Here is a 23,475-nt window from a genome sequence, read left to right as displayed (position 1 = left end):
GTTTATGTGTCTGCTTACTGTGTTCTCTTACTGTTCCAGTGTCTATGTATTTCGCAATCTTATTGATCTGTTGCATAAAATAACATAGACACCCCCTAGCACATAAGTCGGTAATACCTTCATTAATTAATTGAGATCATTCATGAGTGATTTCAGATCACTCTCAAATGCAACAAGCAACCAGGTATGATCATTCAGTTGGACCTTACGAAAGCCTATGAAAAACTCAGCTGGTCTTATATCAGAGCTATTCTAAAAGCATATGGCTTTGACCAAAACTAGATAAGATGGGTTATGGCACTAGTTACCATGACCAGTTTTTCCATTTTGCTTAATACAGCTCCTTCAAGTACATTCACACCTTCCAGAGGGCTCAGACAAGGTGATCCGCTCTCACCTTTCCTCTTCATCCTCATGATGGAAGGGTTGGGTAAGGCAATCAAAATGGAAAATGTTGAAGGTCAAATTCAGGGTATCAAGCTCACCCTGGATGGAGACACTAACACTCATCAACAATTTGTGGATGATACTATGTTGCAGGGCATACCCACAGTTAGGGAAGCATGAGCAATCAAAAATATCCTAAACAACTTTGCTATGGTAGCAGGTACAAAGGTAAGCCTCAACAAGTCCAAAGTTTTTTTCTTTAATATTAATATTGCTATACAGAGAAACATTACCAGGATTCTTGGTTTTCAAAGGGAATAGTTACCTTCCAAATATCTTGGCATTCCTCTTACTGAAAAACCTCTCAACAAGAAAATATGGGAACCAATTTTAAATAAACTTCAGGACAAGATCAGGAAATGGACATGCAGATCATTAAACTTAGCAGGGCGACTTGTGCTCACACAGGTGGTCTTGCAGGCCATTCCCATTTTCATGTTTGCAACTATCCCTTCTCCTCAAGGTATCAAGTAGTAGATAAGGAGCATTCAAAGGGACTTTCTATGGGGCAGAGGGGAAGAGGAAAAAAAGTGGGCTTTAGTTGCCTGGGATAAGCTCTACAAGCCCAAAAGCCATGGTGGCTTGGGGCTGCATGATCCGGAAACTCTCAGCAAAGTTTCAGGAGCTAAGCTTTGGTGGTGATGGATCAAGGAGCCGAATGCCCCCTGGGCCAAGCTTTGGAAACAAAAGTATGCCAAGCACTGGCAGGAGAAGGATCATATTAGAATATCAGGGAAAATCAGGGGCTCACACATTTGGAACCTTGCCTGGGAGAACACAAGCATTGTTCAGCAATACTGTTTTTGGGAAGTCCGAGCAGGGGACCGTGATTGATTTTTGGAGGACAGCTGGCAACAGGAACCCATCCTGTATAGGAATGACCTGGAAACCCTCAAGAGAGACAAAGATAGCAAAGGTTTGTAATTGGTAAAAGATTTCTGGCACCAGGGAAGGAATAATGGAACATGGAGGAAATGGAAGGATCTAAGTTACAGTGATGAGAGTCCTTTGAAGGCCAAGGCAGATTCTCTTATCCAGGACTTAGAACATAGACAGATTCTGGTTTTCTCCTCATCTGACCAATTAAGATGGGGGAAGAATAATGAAGGTAGCTTTAACCTCAAAGAGGCAAAACAGGAAGTCACAGGTTTTAACTTTATGAAAACTAATCAAGTCTAGAAGGAGCTTTTGCAAACTCCTCACTGGATGAAAATAAAGTTATTCATCTGGCTAGTGCATCAAAGGAAGATCCTAACTTAGGAAAACCTCCTAAAGAAAGGCTTCATTGGCCCTTCCAAATGTCACCTTTGTGGCTCACATGAGGAAACAATTGAACACCTTCTCAACCTCTACCCTTTTTCTGCTAAGGTGTGGAACTAGGTGGCCTCAATCTTTAGACAAACCATCAGGGACAATCTTAGCATATCCAACACTTTGAAAAACTGGAGGGATAACTTCTCAGGAAATGAGATCATTAACAAAGCCTTGATGCTGGTACCAGGATTTATCATTTGGAATGTTTAGAAAGAGCGCAATAGGTGGATCTTCAAAGATAAAGCTAGCGAGCCCCAGCACATAATCGATCAAATTCTAAAATAGCTTAAAGACACAGTAAAAAGCCTATTGATATCACTTCCTAAGGATCCTCCTCTGCATCAAGAGGAGAATATTATTCTTAATTTGGGAGTCTAGTCCATTAGTCCTCAAGGAATAATAAAGGGAGGGAGCAAAATAAATATAGGGGCTAGTAGTTGGATGCCCCCTCCACAGGGCTTCTTCAAGGTAAGCATTGATGGAGGTTCTAAGGGAAATCCAGGGGTAGTTGGCTTTGGGGCTGCCATATGAGATCATCAGGGGCAAACAAAATACATCTCCCATGGCCACTTGGGGAAGGGTACACATAACATGGCTGAACTCCTAGCATTAGAGCAATGCTTGGAGATCCTAAAGGAGGCAAATCTACAGAATTTTATCATTGAAGCGGATTCGAAATTGATCATCAAAGTAGCCAAGAAAAAACACAATGGAACTTCACTAGATAAAGTGTCGAAGCATTGGAAGCTACTGTAGGTTTTTTACCATATCCACTCTCACCTACAAACCCTTAAAATGATAAGATTTGTTCATGCGAAAAGGAAAGCAAATATGTTAGCAAATCAGTTGGCCAACGAAGGAGTGACTAATAGGCAAAGGGATTCTCAACATGCTTGGGAGTCGTTACCTACCAGAAAATTGTGAGAGGATTGTTTCTATCTGGCAACCAAAGATATGGAAATATGGAGGAACAGAACTGATCGATGGGATTCAACAGATAGGTGAGAGGATGGGGTCACCTAAATCAGCTACACTTTTTTTGGTTTTGACTACTCTCCAAAACTCTGACCACTCTCGGTTGAATGAGGAAGGTAATAATTCGGGCAGCTCCATAGATCTAGTTGCCTGTTTGCATTGGGCACAATGGGTTTTTTATGGAGAACCTAGGTAGAAGGTTTAGAATTGTCCGCAGGAAGGATCGGAAAATCATTGCTTGGTGGCAAAGCGTTTTTGTTTTTCCGCGAAACTTAGGATACAAAACAACAAATGGTATATCGGATGAGATAAGAATGGTTTCTGGTTTTTCGTCTTGTGCCTCTAATTCCACTCATTGTGTGACACGTTGTGGCGAGAGGTGAGAGAAAACCACCCTCATCGGATGGTTAACCCCTGCGCATCTCATTTGCCCGATATCCACAATGGCCATTGGATCGGTTTTTAGTAATCAATAGCGAGGATTGGTTCGTGCTTGTTGCTCGAGAGATTCGGATCCAAAATTGCTTAGTGAACTCAACCTTTAGCGGTCGTCGGGTCCGATTGTTGGTTGTAGAGTGGTCCACTGTGGATCCCTTTGTGGACCCTCGATGGGAGGCTTGTAGGCTTTTTGTGGGCCTTGGTCCTTGGATTCCAAGGTTTCTTTGAGCTGCCATTGGGTTTCTGCCGGCCCTGTTGACCAAGACTCTTTCTCAGGGTGGGTGCGATTTCTTGTAAATTATGTAATTTTTCTAGATTAATAGAAGGTTCTTCTCTTACTTATAAAAAAAAAGAATTATGGAAATTGATATATGTTTTATTGAAACTATCATTTTATAATATTTATAAATTGTAATATTGTTTGTATTCATAATGAAATATAAAATATAAAAGTGAATTAATTATGTATATTTATGATCAAATATATAAGTGAATGTTGAAATTTAATATGTTTTTAATTTAGTTTAATAAAAATGGTAGATTGAATTAATATGAGTGGTTTATATGGCATAATATTTGTTAAGGTTTTGTAAATGGGGTAGGAGGTTGAGTGGGTTTGATTGTGGGAAAAAACAATAGTTAAGGTCTCTTGAGCTAGAGGAGTCTAAGTCTAGGAGGTGGGTGAAGGAGTGAAGTGAGATCTAATTGAATAGTTCATATTTTCAATTCTAGAACTATTAAATAAGTTATTTGTTTTTGCTACATGTATTATCTTTCTTCTTCTTCTTCTTCTTTTTCACAGTTAGAGTTGCATTCAACATGCTCAAAATAGTAAAAATCCTGTCAATCACAATCCTTTGAATAAGTTAATCCAAACCAAAGATGAAGCAAGAAAACCAAATAGACACCATCCTTTATATAAGCTTTATATCCTCTACTTGTATTTCTGTGCAATTTTTTTATAAAGTTGGATTTTATATAAGCTTTGTTTCCTCTACAAAACTTGTGTCTAAAATAAAATATAAATGTCCATATAATTTTATAATATTTACAATTTACCATTATTCAATATTATATAAAATGAACAATTTATATAAACAACTTCTCCAATTTAAAAATAATTCTAAAATAAAATAAAGAAATTTTAAGTTACCTTGATGAATGGACACTCCGGATAATACATAGATAGCCAGCGATATTCAAGCTTCTCATGCTATCACCGATTTGATTATAGAAATATTCTTGCAATATTTTGAGAGTAAATCATTTTGTTATGGTAAATTGTGGAATTAATTATAGAATATTTGTAATTCTAGAACTATATTATAGAAATATTTTTGCAACATTTTTATAGTAAATAACTTTATTATGGCAAATTGTATAAGATTTACAAATCTGGAACTATTAAATAAGTAATTTGTTCTTACTACATATATTAGCTTTTTTTTTTCCATTTTTTTAGTTAGAGTTGCATTCAACATGTTACATTCAACGTGCTCGGAATAGTAAAAGCACATGTCAATCACAATCCTTTGAATAAGTTAATCCAAGTTAATTTCCTGTTATTATACCAGTGGTACAAGGCAACGGTCATATATAGTTTATGAGAACAAACCCACAAGAGGGAAAACTACTGCGAGAGAAACCTCGGAAGGACAGTGTGACACAACTTGCATAATTTGAATAACTTCATTTGGCTTTGGCTACAGGTTTATGTGAATTGGGTGTTAAGGTTCGTGTGAATTGGGTATTAACTAGGCTACAGGTTTGTGTGAATTGGGTATTAACTAGCAAGTGGTGCGGCTTGGGTCTATCAAATAAAGTTCCACAGAAAAACAAATGTCGACACCTAGGGCCACCATGAGGATAACAAATTTTGATTCCCAGTATATATTCTCCTCTATGTACTAAAAATACTGTGACCACTAAGATAATGCCACGAGAGACATTGAAATACAAAAAAGAATGATTTTTCTAAGCATTTTCCATTGCTCTTCCCCAATGAACTGGTATGCGTGAAAAACTTACAAGGATTAATTAGGTGGTTTTAGAGTTCTGATGCATAGAACCTGGAACCATTGTCGCAAAATCCTTTTCCCGACTGCCGCTTGAGAACATGGAGGTCCCTACTTGGGCAAAACTCCATGGCTAGACACGATAACTGAGTCTCGTCCAAATGCACCTACAAAATCGGCAGGAACATATGATCCAACGTTTCCAAAATCTCCCTCTTAGTCTCAACCCTAATCATCTTATTCCAGCCCGATAACCTTCTTTCCCATTTCCTTGATCACAAAATAGCAGTCTGTTCCCTTCAGCGTGACAAATAAACGTTGTCGATGTCCTGGTTGCCTAGCTTGTGGATCATCTGGATAATCAAGAGGCCCTTCAGCTCTAAGCCTCTGTTCCCAGCGAGCATCATTGTAGGCCTTGTGGGGGATTTCTCAACGACTGGGGCTGCTCGTCCCTCCTACGCAATTGTCACAGCTCGTGTTTCCACCGCTGCTTTAGTTGACGTCCACCAAAGAACTATGGAGATGTCACAAAATCAATCTGCTGGAGAATTGTGGAGATGTCACAAAATCAATGTGAGGGTATCAAGAAACAGTTCAAGAAACACTTGTTTCCATCGCTTCTCTAGTTGACGTTCGCTGAAGAACTGTGGAGATGTCACAAAATCAATCCGTTGGAGAACTGTGGAGATGTCACAAAATCAATCCTTTGGAGAATTATGGAGATGTCACAAAATCAATGTGAGGGTATCAAGAAACGGTTCAAGAAATAGTTCAGCAAAATGATTTAGTAGTTATTTGATTAGATGGAGTGAAACTTTTCAATGGTCTAACATTTTATCTAATGGTCTAGATTGGTACACAGTGGCAGCTAGGGAGTTCTTCCCAGAGGGAAATGCCTTACGACGTAATAATAATAATAATTACTAGCAATATTAACTATGTAACATTGGTTATGTTTATACTACCTATGTAACTAGTTTAAAGATACCAAATGTCTCTATATTTTGACATAAAAATTCCAATGTATTAACTATTTAATTTGTTTAATGATTTTTCTTTTTTAAATCTTAGCTCTTCAATTAAAATAAAAGAAAAAGAGGGAGAATAAAAGGATGATTCATGTAACAATGTAAGATAATCATCATATTTTGTGTCATTAACTATGTAATTGTATAACATCAATCATTAATTAGTCATGAGTGCCCTTGGATCCGAATAAGGCCGCTATGTAACCAACCACCAAGTCTAGTTGTGCATTGATCCAGGTGGATGTTGGTGGCCACCCACCTATCCCATTTGGACCCCCACAACTGTCTCTTTCAGTTTTTCAGTTTCCTTAATTATAGCACAGTTTACTATTTTTAGCAGTTTTTTGGATCCTAAACTTCCAGAGCCGTTTTGAGGCGCTAAACAATGTTTTTTGGGAAATCTATCGCGAGTGATTTTTTTGTTAAAAAATCATCTTTTCCGTCATAGTCCTCGAAGAGATCTTTCCAATGGGCTATCATGCACGCCAAATGGAGATAATACGACCAATTCGCGACCCCGGGAAGTTGGCTATCCAACTCACCCCAAAATGGGGCCCACAATTTGGCGTTTCATCTTCTAGGGTTAGGTTTTGGGATTTGAAGGGTTTTCCATTGTTTCTCAATAATAAATAGGCCTTCGAGCCTCATTGTAACACAGTTCAGAATAGTTCAGAGGCATGTAGCTACCACATCTCTTCTCAGAGATAAGCTACCATCACCCTAGCTGGTTTATTTCTATTTTCGGTTGTAAGCATATTTCAGTATTTTCCATTAATGAAATGAAGTATTATTTCTGTTGCATCTTTGTGTATATGGTTATCTCTGTATTTTTTTGCGTTCCTGTTTAAGTCTAGATCAGTGGTGTCAGAGCAGTTTGCTTTTTCTTTGTTTTTCTTTGCATGTCCCCAACGAGGTCAGGATATAAGGAGTTAGGGCTTGAACTGGTCGAACCTTTGCAAGACGAGCCTCACAAATCTCGATGACCTCCCATGGCGGATGAGAAGAAAGACGAGGGGGCAGGAGATCCTATCAAAATCTTGCTTGAAGAAGCCCTCAAGTGGCAAAGGAATGCGATGATGGATAGCTTTGCACAGATCCTTCAGTGGCTACCTAGAGGCGACACATTGGCTTCCAACAGCTACTCTGGAAACACCACACCGTTTAAGGTACAAGTTAATTTTGAAATCCCCATCTTCGAGGGTCAAATAGATGCAGATGCCGTAGATAAATGGTTAAATCTTCTAGATGGGTATTTTTCTGTTCATGAATTTTCAAGTCAGGAAAAGATTGTTTTTGCTCTTCTCAAAGCAGTCCCCCACGTCAAGGACTAGTGGGAAACCTACTGCGAGCAGAAGGATGAAAGTACAGGCTCACTATTTTCAGCCGCACCCACTTGGAATGACTTTCGGGATGCCATCAACGAGCAGTACTACCCTGTCAAAAGCTATGATGACAAATACATCAAATGGACCACACTGCGGCAGGCAGGAGACCAAGATGTGCCAGAGTTCACAAACATTTTCCATACCCTTCGCACACAGTTTGGTATCAAAGATTCTGAGCTACATCTGGTACTCAAATACCGTGGCTGCCTACACAGATACATCCAGGAAGAGATGGAGTTCTTGAACATCTCCTCACTCAGCACAACATACCAATACACTGTCAAAATCAAGCAAAAGTTCAAATAGAAGAAGCGAGACTTTGGATCTGCAAATCTGAAGCCCAAAGGACAAAGCCAAGGCGGGGTGACCCAAGACAACCAGTCGAAGCCACAAGAAAAGAAAAACACCACGAAGCCGAAGAAGGACACAGGAAAGTGGTGTGAGTTCCACAAGAGTCCCACTCATAACACAAGTGAGTGTCGGACCAAGCAGTCGCTGGTGGCCGAGTTGAAGGCTTCCGAATCAGATGCATGTTCCGACCTTGAGCCAGAACCTGACAAGGGGAATGGCAAAGGGAAGAAAATCATTGATGCGAAGCCCAGCGCCATTGTTGCCACCGCCAAGATCTAGAAAAATGAGCCCGAAGATCCAGAGGAGGGGGAACGTCTTTTCCACTCACAGATGTGGGTGAAGGGTTCGCCGTTGCAATTCATTGTCGATAGTGGTAACCAAAAGAACCTCATTTCAGTAGAGGTCATGAAGCGGTTGGGCCTACCAACTACACCACACCCACAACTGTACAGTATCGGGTGGCTTCATGAAGGACGAGATCTCAAAGTTCACTAGCAATGTCACCTTCCCTACAGCATCAAGCCCTTCACAGACGAGGTATTGTGTGATGTTACACCTCTGGATGTTTGTGATGTACTATTAGGCCAGCCATACTCGTGGAGGCGACATGCTTTGTATGAGTCAAGGCCTCGCGCTATCATTATTTCTTTGGATAATTCATTATACAGGATACCGGAGGTAGCCCCACCTACTGCCACCTCTTTGATCACTGTTAAGAAAGGAAGCAAGCTCATCTCACAGACTAGGAAATTTATTTTCTGTCTGGTTCACTCCCAAAGTAAGGGAAAGATCATTGCTACATCCATGACCCCCCCGAAGGGTTCCTCCACACATCAGCAACAACAGAGGGATACAGTCATGACAGAACATAGGAACAACTTCTCCTTACCCAGAGGGGTACCACACAAGTTTCAGGTGGGCGACAAAGTTTGGTTACATTTGCAGAGGGAGCGCCTTACTAGAACCCATCAGGAACACAGACCACTTCGACATGGTCCTTACACCAGTAACAAGGCTATGGGAAACAATGCTTTGAAGCACAACATTCCTCCATTCCTTCGCTTGCACTGAGTGTTCAATGTGGACCGTTGCCGACCATGCTCCCCACCATTTCTGGACACATCAGAGATTGCAGAACAACTCACCAGAGACCCAACTCAGCAGAAGCTTCCTCATCTCAGGGAGGAACTCAACGCAATGGGGACCATTGCTTCCTAAGGGGGGAGGAATGATCCAGGTGGATGTTGGTGGCCACCCACCTATCCCATTTTGACCCCCACAACTATCTCTTTCAGTTTCCTTAATTATAGCACAATTTACTATTTTTAGTAGTTTTTCGGGTCCTAAACTTCTGGAGCCGCTTTGAGGCCCTAAACGAAGTTTTTTGGGAAATCTAACGCCAATGATTTTTTTTGTTAAAAAATCATCTTTTCCGTCGTAGTCCTCAGAGATATCTTTCCAACGGGCTATCATGCGCGTCAAACGGAGATAATACGACCAATTCGCGACCCCGGGAAGTTGGTTGTCCAACTCACCCCAAAACGAGGCCCACAATTTGGCGTTTGATCTTCTAGGGTTAGGTTTTGGGATTTGAAGGGTTTTCCATTGTTTCTCAATAATAAATAGGCCTTTGAGTCTCATTGTAACACACTTCAGAACAGTTCAAAGGCATGTAGCCGCCACATCTCTTCTCAGAGATAAGCTACCATCACCCTAGCTGGTTTATTTCTATTTCCGATTGTAAGCATATTTCAGTATTTTCCATTAATGAAATGAAGTATTATTTCCGCTGCATCTTTGTGTATATGGTTATCTCTGTATTTTGTTGCGTTCCTGTTTAAGTCCGGATCATGCATTGATGAAGTGGGGCATGGAGAAACAACTGCTAAGTCAACTATGCAGGCGAGGAAGAAGGCAGAGGTGTATGAGTATTGGAAATTTAACTTGTTGGTTATTAGTTAGGGCCATGAAACCTCCTAGTCTTAACTTCCATTTGTTTTTATTCAACATACATGTGTTAATTTCTTATGTTTGATGCTTCTTCCAACAAATTTATTTCTTTGTTCTGTGGTGATTCACAGAAAGACACTTCATTATCCTCTTTCAAGGTACAATTGTCCACTGTATTTTCAATGGTTTTTATTTCCCTGCCATTATGAGAAATACACGTCTCTACTTGACAACATTTCATAGTTTTAATGCATTTATTATATGTTCCAAAATTCCTTACAAAAATTCAAATAACTCTAGTCATACATTGTTTCTATAATTAGATTAGATGAATGCATTCTTGTAGAGTTTTCTTGAATTCCACATATGTATTCTTAATTTCCAATGACATATTGCATAAAAAAAAAGTTTGGTGTGTTGAGTACTTGCTAGCTTAGAGCAAACCAAAATGAAGAAATTTGTAGGAAAGAAATTGAGATAATGACCATGTAACCAAGATTTATGACCTCATGAATATAAATGAAAGGTATGAAGCATTGATGAAGGATACCCCGTCTACTTTAGCAATTTGCAAAACTAAAATTATGAATGAAATGTATGAAGCACTCATGAAGGCTATCTAGTCTACTCTAACAATTTTCAAACCTAAAATTATGAAGATTATTAATAATATTACTATCTTTCATTAAAAATGTTAATATGGATTTTGTTCAACAATAAATAGAAAGTTCATGTGAGTACCACCTTAAAGTATTCTATGATTAACAAAAATTTAAACTTTAAACTCAAGGAAAATAGTTTAGATGGGCATAGGCAATTTCTTGTAGGAATATTTAATGATGATCCATTCAACCAACACATTGACCAAGTGCCAATTTGGAGTTGTGAATGCTAGATCAATATTTTTTAAAAGTGATTCCACTTTGTGCTTATTTCAAGTTATCCAAAAAGTGTCCAACCATGGATTCAACTACAATCATGGTTCGATAGTGACAGAGTCTCATTTAGCTCCTTGTATTTTGATAAATTTTGTGGCATCATGCTCAAGAGGCTAACTTTAAAAAGACCCATGATGTGTAGCTTTGGAAGGTCCCTCCAAGAAATTTTATGCAATATAAAACAACAAATTAGGCTCGGATATAACATGTTTTTTGTAGCTTTTCCTTAATCATTAATATAAAACAATACCCTTTGATTGGCAATTTGACTCCATATGCCCAACGTGGATAGGAATTCTTCTTTGCAATTTAAACAAAAACATAGATTTCCATGTCATTAGGTTTCCATTCATCTTGGTTGTTATTCCAATGAAATTTATGTCTAGACTTTCCCAATGGGTAATACACACTCTTTAAATCTTTGTCCCTACATTATATATTATGTATGAATAATGTTTCAAACTTTGAAGTCTATCTTATATCAACTCAGTCAGAAGCATCACATGAGAAAATTCTATGTTGTGATAGAACATTCTACAAATACTCTTAAAAGTTACTGACATGTCAATGTTGCAATCATTAATAATATAAATTGTTCATTTTTCAAATTGGTTGAAGCTAACTCTTCATATTTTCTTCTGCAAGCTTATCTAGACAAGATTCTTACTCATAGAAGACAAAATATGCCCACATTGAGACAAAGAAATTATAAGTTGGCTTAGAAGAAATTCAATTTGCCAATGTTGCCTCTCCTATCAATTGAGGATGGAAAACAAAATCCTACAAAACACTCATATTCCAACTATAGGATGACATGGTGCAAACTACAATATTGTTGGCCCATATACATTATGGTTTCAATTTACTGATTTTTTCTATTTTTTTATTTTTTTTTGTATTTTACTTATACAACAGAGAGACAATGTTAATATTTTCTATTCTTTCACAATGTTTCAAATTGTTGACTTGGGTTTGAGTATTAATCACATCCATGATTTTTGCTCTAGATGTTGCAGGTGACACTTTCATTTTTAATGCTACTCTTTCCTATGCTACTTCCTTATGACAAAAATATTTTTTGATATAGTAGGTGTATTAACTACTACAAAATCAGTGTAATAAGCAGCTACCATGGTATTTTCTATTAATGTTGATAGATTAAAATCATTGATAAAAATATCATTGTTGATATATACATTGAAGTATAGCTCATTCAATGAGGTACTCGCAATATTGCATAAATTCACCTAAAAGAAGTATTGGTAGTTTAGATCCACAGTAAAGCACCACGAAATATTAAAATTTTGGTTGTTACATTACTTGTAGCCATATCCTTGGTAGTAGCTAATATGGTTTGGAAAGAATTTGGAATTGTAAGCATGGACTACTATGAAGATATTTTTTGAGCTTTTAATAAAATTTTATCAACATTATGTGAATAGTCAGTTACATATGTACAATGTATCGTAATTGGACGATTCTTGCAAACTAAGATATTTAATTTTATTATTGTTGTCATACCGCATCTTCTACATTGGACCTTAATTTTAGTATTGTTTTCATACCACATCTTCTACATTGGACCTGCATATCCCTTCTTACACGGAATTCTATTTTCATCATGGTTATGGACTACACTTACTTGATTTTCGAGATAAAATGGTTTAAATGTTGTTGAATGATCTCTACAATATTTTAAACTACATGACATGGGTTAGATTTCCTTTATCATAATCTGTTGGATTAAAACAAGAGCACAAAAGATACCAAGGAGATTAGTGGTAAAGAGCAATGTGAACTTTTGAATAGTTTCAAGGATCATGTGAGTCAACATTCAAAAGAGAAATAAAAAAAATTCTCAAGAAGATATGTAAGTGATGCTATTCTTGGGTTAAATTTCCAGATTGGAGATACTTGCATTTTTTTTCAAGGGTAGATCTTAATTCACATAGAAATTCAAAATTTATTTGCAAAATCATTATAGTGCTTTGCAGACACATGTTTCAAACTATAAAAAAATTGCTTTATACTGATTAAGGTTTATCTATAACAAGAGGAAGTTATCAAGAAGAAATATGGAGGAATTGTACCAAAATGACCTCTAATTTCGAAGGTAGAAAATCACAATCTATTTCTTTATTTACGAGGAATTCATGTTGGAATAATCAAACAAGGTCTTTAACTTCAACATAGGGCTCATGAATTGTAAGGCTAAAGAAAATATTGCAACAAGATTTCATAGGTCTTTAACTTCAACATAGGGCTCATGATTTGTAAGGCTAAAAAAAGCAATATTGCAGTAAGATTTCATTGTAGCATGGTCCTTGCCTTTTGTTGATATTTTTTTGTCTTTCAATAGTTGTCAAAGAAGCATTAATTACAATTGCACCAAATGTTGCAAAGAAAACGTAGTAAGGTGATAGCTTAGAAGAAATAAGTTCTTAGTGGTCATTGTAGTTTAACTTATGTGAATAACATACTGGAAATGATTTATTGATTGTTATCATATGCTTGTCCTTTGCTAATGGTGAGTTTGGATAGCATTATTGTGAGAATGTTGATTTCTTCTACAACCATCTACAACAAAATAGAGTACTCATAGCCAAAAATATAAAGTTATACAAAAAAATATTATTATATATTATAATATTGCTATTGATAGTTATAAAATATAATTTTCATAATAATATGGTCGCAGCCTGGTGTGCCTACCACTGAGAAGAATTCACAGAAAAAACATATATTTGAACAGAGATGAAGCAACATGGTACTCTTGAAGCACCCAACATCTTTATTTTTACTTAGCCTTTGGCCATCGTCAGAACCTGGTGTGCCTACCGCTAAGAAGAATTGACAGAAAAAACATATATATGAACATATGATCAAAGTGGTAGTATTAATCTCTACTTATTTATTTTTTGAAATGTAATTTTTTTATGTTTTATAATTTTTTAATATATTTATATATATATATATATAAATTTGATTTTTTTTAATTATTTAATAAATTTATATTAACCTATTTTATTATAATATTTTTTATTTAAAACAATATTTTTTAAATATCATAAAATTTTCAATTTAATTTATTAAATTATTATTTTTTAATATTTTATTTAATTGTTTTTTTTTAGCATATGGTTCATGAGCACCCTGGTAAATGAGTGATTGCTACATCCACGGAAAAATCTGGGCGATAGCTAGGCTAAATCGCCCCTCGGCCTACTGCAAGACCTGACCCCAAGGGCTTCGGGTGGATTCCACCCTGTGACCTCCCTATAACGAGACACGATTTTTGACCAACTAAGCTAACCCTTGGAGCTAATATTTTATGTAATTGTTAAATGATCATAAAAATTGATATGCTTATTTTTCTTTTATATTTAAGAAACTAATTTATATTGGTAAAAACCTTTTATATATACTTATTTTTCTTAATTTTCTTTTAGATTTACGAAACTAATTTATATAGGTAAAAAGTTTTTTAATTTTTTTAAAACATAAAATAAATATTTATACACACTCACCCATTTATTATCATAATTGCATATTATCTTCATTTTATATGTAGCTGTGAAAGAAGGAGAGATATGATGTATGATCATCACTAATCTTCATTGGGATAGAATTTAATTTATTTGATTTTAAAAATTATTTATTTTATATTTTTATACTAATTTTTTTTCCATTACATTATTATAATTTTAACAAATTATAATATTAAAAGTATTTATATCCAAAGAAATATGATAAAATTGCAATGTAATGTATATATTATTTATATTGATTTTATTTTTGTCTTTCTTTATATGTATTATTATTTGCAGTTTTGGAAGATATTATTAAGCTAGCAAATCAAATACCTCATTAAAAAATCGTAAAAGATCTTGAAAGTGGGCCTTTAATAGTGGATATCAAAACATCAAGATAAATAGGTGTAGTTTGGTGAATGGGTTTTAGGTGTAGGTCAAGACCTCAATTCATCTTCTCTAATGGGTTTTAAGTGTAGGTCAAGACCTCAATTCATCTCCTCTAATGGGTTCTAGGTGTAGGTCAAGACCTCGATTCATCACCTCTAATGGGTTTTAGGTGTAGGTCAAGAGCCCAATTCATTTCCTCTAAAGGGTTTTAGCTATAGGTCAAGATCTCAATTCAACTTTAAGAGTGGCTTGGCACAGCATTTGCCCTTTTCTGAATATGCGTCACAACCATGATTCTTTTCTGAATATAGGTGACAACTAGGATTCACATGTATCAGTGAATGGAACATTGAGAGAGAATTCACTTCCACATAGTGTACTAAATGGCACCGTCTTCTCTTTTAATTCCACCCATATGCTCTTTTAATTCCATAGACTCTACTAAATGTGACCGAAGGAAGAAGAAGAGGAATTGGGGCATTACTCTGCCATGAATGATAGAACTAAAAAAGAAAGGAGTGACATTCATTGTAGAAGTAAATGTTCTCAACAAAATTCCACATTGAGAGTTGCACCCAATATGGAAATGGAGACGTCATCATATGGTTTTATTTTTTTAACCCCTCAACCTCTAATTATGATTAACATTAACCATTGCAACCATTTTCCTAAACAATTTCAACATTTACCTACCCAATAGACAACTTGATTAACAATTAAAGCTCGATACTAATCATTTTTACCATGAAATTTTAATAATATATAATCTAAATGTTATACTATGCCTCCATTTTTTTTTAATAGTTTTATTGATTTTGAAAAATAACAAGTATTGTATCATAGTTTAGTTAGAAGAAATATAATGAATACTCAAATATAATTTGATTATCAAAGTAAAAAATATTTAAATTATATGAATAATCATCAATTAAGTGTTAAATATATTCATGCTATTTATGACTAGCAGTTGGAGATGTTGTAAAGGAAACCCCGTAAGGCATAAATTCAAGAATAATAGTAACATATAAAAAATCATTGAGAATAAAAATTAGTAAACAAAATGTCATTCAAAGCTAGAAGATAAAGAGAAATCACTTACATTATGCCAAACTGAGAGATTTTATAACCTTTCCAACACAAATTTCCTCTTAATATTTAAAGATGGTCATTCATGATGTAGAGTCAATGTTGTTTTAGATTTTAATGATTAGAACACTGTAATCATAATTCTGTAAATTTATTGCAAGAATATTCTATTAATTTTAATCATAATTTTATAAATTTATTGCATAAATATTCTATTCATTATTATATAGCAATCTAAGATATTTTATATTTTGGAAAATGAAAATCATTACTATAGTTGTAGTTTTTTTAACAAATTTCTTTTATAAATTTCAATCAATGAAGAGATAGTTACACCCAATATGGAAATGAAGATACCAATTGTATGATTTCACATTTATACCCTTCCTCCACATAGAGAATTTCACCCAAGATGGAAATGATATATTGTTTGATATTTTGGAAAATGAAAATCATTAATTGTATTATAAATAGTGATTGTTGCACATTTTCTTAATTTCATTATAAATTCCAATCAATCAATTGATAGTTACACCCAATATGGAAATTAAGATTCTAATATGATTTTTCATGTATACCTTTTCTTCCACATTGAGTGTTGCACCCAATGTTCAGATCTATTGTGTAAAGTAATGATGCATATAATGTATAATCAATTTTGATTTTACCAAACAAATTTATATAAGGGGTGTTTAATCGAAGTTAACATTGTTAATGACTTTGGACTATAAATAGACATAGTCATATGAAGTTAGAATTACACATTGATTTATGATCTAAGCACTTAGAGTTGAGTAGTCAAAATTATACATCTAGATCTTCTAGGTTGATTTAAAGATGAGTATTGTGTCTTTTTAATGGTTGGTTTCCCTCTTAATATTCTACTTACTTTTCATTATGAGTGTTGTGTTTCATTTTTTATGTAATTGATTAGGGTCGTGGTAATAAATTGAATGGTAAATTGAAGTTTTTAATTTACCACTATTATATGTTGTTACAATCACTTTTACCTCAATTCTTATATTTCATTAGCAATATTTTAAAACAATTTAATCTTCCAATGATAAATAGCAATAGTAAATGAAAAGAACAATAAGAAACATGAATTCACACCACACAATAGCTTTTGTAATTTTTATATGAATATTTCATTGTCTTTCTCTCAAAATTTGTGTTTTAAGTGTCACCTATATTTATTAAGAGCAATTTAAATTTGAATACTTTCAATTTTATCATTTTCGAATTTGTTTGGTTCAATTTGGAATTATAATTATTTTTGAAATAAAGTTTTAGGTAAATACAATATATATTATATGATTGAATTGTTTTTATTTGAATTTAGAATTCCAAATTTAGTTATAATTTTAGTTTTATTATAAAATTTAAATTTAATTTCATCAAATATTGAAAAAATTAAAGTAATAAAAATAGTTTTCTACTTAAAGTAATATAAATAGTTTTCAAAAAATGTAGAGGTTGAGAAATTATTGAAGTCCATCTTTACAAATCTCATGAAATTTTTCAAAGAAGGGTTTCTCTTTAAATTCATTCAACAATTTTGAAGGAAGCTTTATTCTTACAAGGAATGCTTTGAAAGGAAAATTAGAACCAAGGAGCATGAGCTAACTAATTAGTATCTTTTTTGAAGGATGTTATATGTTAAAATTTATTAGTTAAAGGTGAACTCATGAGGATTTTTATTTGGAAATTCATTTGAATTTGCAAAGAAACTTTAGTCACTTGTTCATGGGTTGTGGATATCATCAATTGGAAAGGCTTTGGTATCCTAGTCTAGGCTCATAGTCCTTTCTAAGATTCAATGACTAAATGTTTCCATCTTCATTATTCAAATTTACCATACTTATGGTAGATTATGGTAATTTGATATTTTCAACATCCTTGAGTTCAAAAGATTCATACTTCAACTTGATCTTCTTATAATTTATCCAAAATCACTATGATCCAGTCCAAGTACTAATGAAAACATAATGATACAAATATTTGTTGGAGTTTTCATTGGGGGAACAATTTAAATGGATTTGAATGAAACCCAACAAAGCTATGTCAATTGTAATAAATCTTGAATCCAAATAAAGTTGGCATATACAAATAGGGTGTGGATAAATTCCAACCATTCAAGTAGGAAAATACTTCAAACAAAAGTGTTTCAAGTGAAAATACATGTGGATGTTTAACCAAAAGACCAAATCAGGGTCTTCTGGTAATTTTATGGATATAAATATTTATTATCTCTATAATGCATTACACTTTGGCAACTACACTAAATAACCAAAAAGAAAGAACCTTATATTAAGGATATGGATAGAAATATTTATTATCTCTATAATGCATTAAACTTTGGCAACTACACTAAATAACCAAAAAGAAAGAACCTTATATTACGGATACTCTCAAAGATGTAATTCCTAAGACCCCCCTCTTTAGCTAAGATCCAAAATTCTACTTACACCCTTTGGCAACATCTCGTGACACTTTCATTGTAATCATGGACGAGTAACAATTTAATGCTACTGGTAACAATTTAATGCTACTCTTTCCTATGCTACAAGTAACAACTTAATGCTACTCTTTCCTATGCTATACCCCCCTCTTTAGCTAAGATCCAAAATTCTACTTACACCCTTTGGCAACATCTGGTGACACTTTCATTGTAATCATGGAAGAGTAACAATTTAATGCTACTGGTAACAATTTAATGCTACTCTTTCCTACGTTATCAGTAACAGCTTAATGCTACTCTTTCCTATACTATGAGTAACAGCTTAATGCTACTATTTCCTATGCTTACTGTAATCATGGAAGAATAACAATTTAATGCTACTGGTAACAATTTAATGCTACTCTTTCCTATGCTTACGAGGTTTCATTTGCAATATCTGGTGCAATTGCTAGTTTATGATTTTTTGGACATATGGTGTTAGAAATCCATAGTGTTGGTATGTAGTATTATAACAAAACCTACTTATAGCTTAAAAATCTTGCTAAATAATTTTAAAATGTAGATATTATTAACTCATATGTTAATTTTTTTATAATGAATAATAATAAATTAAAATTTGGTTAATTTACAACAAAAAAAAACAACAACAACAACAAAACAAAACAAAAAAACTACTACTATTTTGAAAATATAAAATGTATCATGAAATTTTTTTTTTCCTTTAATATATATTAATATTTACTAACCATTTAATTTATATAGCTAGTTCAATCATAATATCATTTAAAAAATACCAATTCATAGTACATTTAAACCATTTTATATTATTCTATATATAGTTATACTTCAATTTAAAAGAAAAATATATATTAAATGATTATAATCTTAAAATATTCATTTCTTTACTTATTTAAACCATTAATCTAATAATATTCTCAATATTATCATAATTTCATTAAAAAAACACTCTCAATTACTATAATCTTATAATATTCATGCTCTTTACCAAAACCATTATACCAAACATCTTAATTATTATAACCATTATCCCAAACATTTCAATTATTATAATCTTATAATAGTCATTCTCTTTACCAATACCATTATACCAAACATCTAGACCATTATAATATTTAATATTCATCTATTGAGAAAACATTTAAACCACTATGTTCATATAATATCCATCCCCTTTTCTCATGTCATCGTACCATTGTAGTCTCATAAAATAAATTTCCGATCAAGGTGATGTATCTTATCATATCCATCTCCTTTACTCATACCGCGTTCTCGTCTAGTATTCTAACTGTCATTTGCTTTGCAGTCCAATTGATGTTGATATTCACATATGATTAGAATATTAAGCATTAACTGCATGGTCGTTGCCATGCAGTTTTCATTGATATCAAAATCTTTCAACCAACGAAATCTTTCACGAGTTTGATATCTTTCATAAAACTTGTGAGGTTCATAATTTCTTTTATGATTAGAGATTTTTGATTTTGTATTCGAAAATTGACATATTATCTTATATTCTATATTTTTTTTGCTGGTTAAGACTAACCTATGTACCTATAGGGGATTTAAACCGGTGACCTATCGCAAGGAGTGCCTTAACAGCGCACGGCATTCACGTCAACCCAAAGCCCCATGGACATCTTATATTCTATATTAATAAATAGAATTTTTAATATTAATTTTCTTGCATGATTAAATTTATTTGCTTATATTATTGAATTGGTTTACTTTTCATATTTGCTTAACATATATTAAAATTATTTTTTTAATTAATATAATTAAATTTATATAATCAAATTCAGATATGTAAATGCTTTCCCTGATTACCATTATCAATTTGTATTTTAATTAATATATAAATAATGGTAAACATGTTTTGGATTACCAAATTTCACTGATGGTCATCTGCAACCACTTAATTTGACTGTCTTAATAGGTACATAATAGTTAAAAAGATTTAAGTTATTTTAGTGCGATATCATTTTGGGATTCAACTGCGTTAAGTAAGTCATTCAAACGTATGACCATTTCCATGAGAGGTAGTCGTAACTGACTAATTTCTCATGATTTTTGAATAGTTCACTTAGCATCATTGCATCGGGTGATGCTTGAAGAAATTGAAACTAGTGAAATGTTCACATAGCATCAATCATCAAGTAACCAGGACTTCAGGAGGTCACCCATCCCAGAACTCCTCTGAATCCAAAATGATATCTAATATATGCACTGCGTAAATCCCCATACTTAAATTCAAAAAGAGTCATCTCTACTTGAATGGTTCATGAGGCACAATACTTGCTAAGGTTTTGCAAATGTAGCAAGCTAAGTGGGCTTGATTGTGTCACAGTTCTTGACCCAGAAGTTCCGAAAATGGTCATAAGTTAAAAAGATTATTAGGCGAACGGATCTCTTCTCAATGTGATGGACACTCGCCACTAAGAATCGGTTGTTAAATAAGTGAATTTTGAAGTATCGTGTTTGAATCCGTATTGCATTTTGGAGTTTGAACGTCCTGCATGTCCTGTCAATCTTAAAAAACCGAACGTCTCTGTAAAATTGTTGTGCACGCAAAAACCTCTTCGCCACATATATATATATATATATTCTGATCTCATCTCGTCCACAATTAGATCTACTTTGTCTGACTGGCTGCTGCAGGTGCAAACTCTTTCGTGAACACAAAGTGATTCCCGTGGAGAGTGTGCAGGAGCTTGTCAAGAATCATGCCCACTCACATGAAGCTGTTCCCGGCCGATACATCAGGTCCCAGGAAGAGAGGCCCACCACGTCCTCATTACTGGTCTCTCTTCAAACTGCAATTCCTGTCATCGACATGAAGAAGTTGAGCATCTTGCCTGGACAAAATCATCACAGACACCAAGAAATGGTGAGGCTTTCCGTGGCCTACCAAGATTAGGGTTTCTTCCAGGTGTACAATTGCCACAGACAAGCCAGGTTGTACATTCCGTGTGGGGAGATCTTTATTATTGGTGTTAACTATTAATCTGGGTTATATTTATTTGGATTACAAATTCTTGATTATAAATTTGATTCATCTGAACGGAGTTAACTGTTTGATTTTGCTCTTAACTATGAATCTTTAATTATCCGTGGATGTCAGTTGTGAATGCTATAGTATTATATTTGTATTGATTGATCCAGGTTTTCTAGATCTCTTCTAATTAGTAGTTAGGATGTCACTTGTGAATCCCAGAGAATTATTTTCGTGGATGATTGCTGCTGATGCAATGAATTCTCAGATTGTGAACCATGGGATTCCTCATTCTTTAATTGATGAGATAAAGGGTGTAGCTAAAGAGTTCTTTAACCTTCCATTACAAGAAATATGCTCTCCAAGAAGGAGATATTCAGGGATATGGTAAGACGTTCTTGATAGCTGAGGATCAAACGTTGGATTGGGGTGACTTGCTTGCTTTGGCAATTATGCCTCATAGCCTCAAAAATCTCACCCTCTGGCCCACCGTCCCCACAAATTTCAGGTAACTAAAATTATAATTATAATCCGACTGATGGGTCACATTAATTTATTAGTAGTATTGATCAGAGTGATGGGTATTGTTATAAAGAGCTTAATTGGTTGATGGGCAGGGATAGTGTTGAGAGGTATGCAATAGCCGTGGAGAGAGTCGCTCAAGAGCTGCTGAGTTTGTTCGCTGAAAATTTGAATCTGGAGGGTACCGATTATTTCAAGGAGAAGTTTGGGGCAGAGCCCATGAATTTGATGCGCATGAACTTGTACCCGCGTTGCCCTACACCAGAGCTTGTTCGGGGTTTGAGTCCTCACTCTGATGGAGGGGGAATGACATTGCTTCTGCAGGATGACGAAACAGTAGGGTTGCATGTCCGGAAAGATAATGGATTTCTGTGGAACCCATTCCATATGGCCTTGTTGTAAACAATGGGGACTTGCTAGAGGTAATCATTCCAACACCTGGGGACTTGGGCATTCTGGATTACCTAGATTTTGTTGCAGACATCAATAAAATTTCTGAAGGTCTAATCATGGTGTTTTTCCCATATTGTCTATTCTGTACGCAGGTAATGACAAACGGGAGATATAAAAGTGTGGAGCATCGTGCAGTAACAAACGCAGAGAGAGGCAGACTCTCAATTGCGCTGTTCTACAGTGCAGGTATGGATGCAGAGGTGGCTCCAGCATCGAAACTGGTGGATGAACAGCGCCCGTGCTTGTACAGGAAGTTCAAACACGAAGAATACATTCGCTATTACCTCTCCAGACAACTTAAAGAGAAACACCCGCTTGCAGACTTCGAAGTCTGACATCAATTAGCTGTAGTTAAGGTCAGCCGCTCCTTGTCAAACAAATCGAGCTGTCCAATCATGTTGCCATATGCCGATTTGCTTTACACAAAACCAGCTTGCGAGTTCATTATCTCTATGCACGAAATCATGGGAATGCAGCGATGGGAGAGGATTATTATCAAATTTAAATAATTTTAAGTAGAGGTGTATTTTTAATTTGAGCTTTTGGAGCTTTTTTAAGACGTTGAACGTTTGGATTTACATGCAACCTCTATCTCAATTGTAAATTTTAGTACGGGGTTTGCTTACATTTCACCTCTTTGTGTTATATGGTTTGCTTACATTCACCTCTTTGTGTTATATGGTTTGCTTACATTCACCTCTTTGTTTTTGTTAAAGTACACAAATGTTAACGTTTATTCTTGGAATCATTTGTTGTTGGAAACCCATTATTATTTAGAAAACACATCTCTGTACTTTATAACTTACAACATTTGGTATCTATTAAGTGTCCTTCTGCCATTAAAAGGGGTGCTTCAGAAATGCTTCTCAAACTAATCAGTTATAGCGGCTCCATGGGTCTTCTTGGGCCCATGCAAAGCGAGAAGGTAGAGCAATTTACTTAGTAAAAGATTGAAATACTTAATTGGTATTTGTAATCCCTTTTTATGTATGAATACATTTCAAATGGTTCTTGTTTTACTATTGAACTGCAATCCTGCTTTATTTGCATGGATTATTTCTTTTATCTTAGAAAAATGCTTAAAACAAATAGCAATTTTGGTATTTGCAATTTGTTATTCAAACCAAGCAAATTGATTTTTGAATTAAAGTTCAAGTGTTTTGGTAAACAATTTAGATGTAT

The 23,475-nt window shown here is 34.6% G+C and overlaps 1 pseudogene; it reads left to right on the top strand.

Moving 5' to 3' along the window:
* The first annotated feature begins 1,021 nt into the window (after positions 1–1,021).
* Positions 1,022–22,628, top strand: LOC149200094 (protein LATERAL BRANCHING OXIDOREDUCTASE 1-like; annotated as a pseudogene).
* Positions 22,629–23,475: the final 847 nt, after the last annotated feature.

This window comes from Pinus tabuliformis, chromosome 2_1 (assembly GCF_031772625.1).
Source record: "Pinus tabuliformis cultivar Carrire ecotype Pingquan chromosome 2_1, CPIR1, whole genome shotgun sequence".
Taxonomy (NCBI): domain Eukaryota; kingdom Viridiplantae; phylum Streptophyta; class Pinopsida; order Pinales; family Pinaceae; genus Pinus; species Pinus tabuliformis.
The sequence above is the reverse complement of the archived record's forward strand: the minus strand, read 5'-3'. Positions and strand labels throughout refer to the sequence as shown.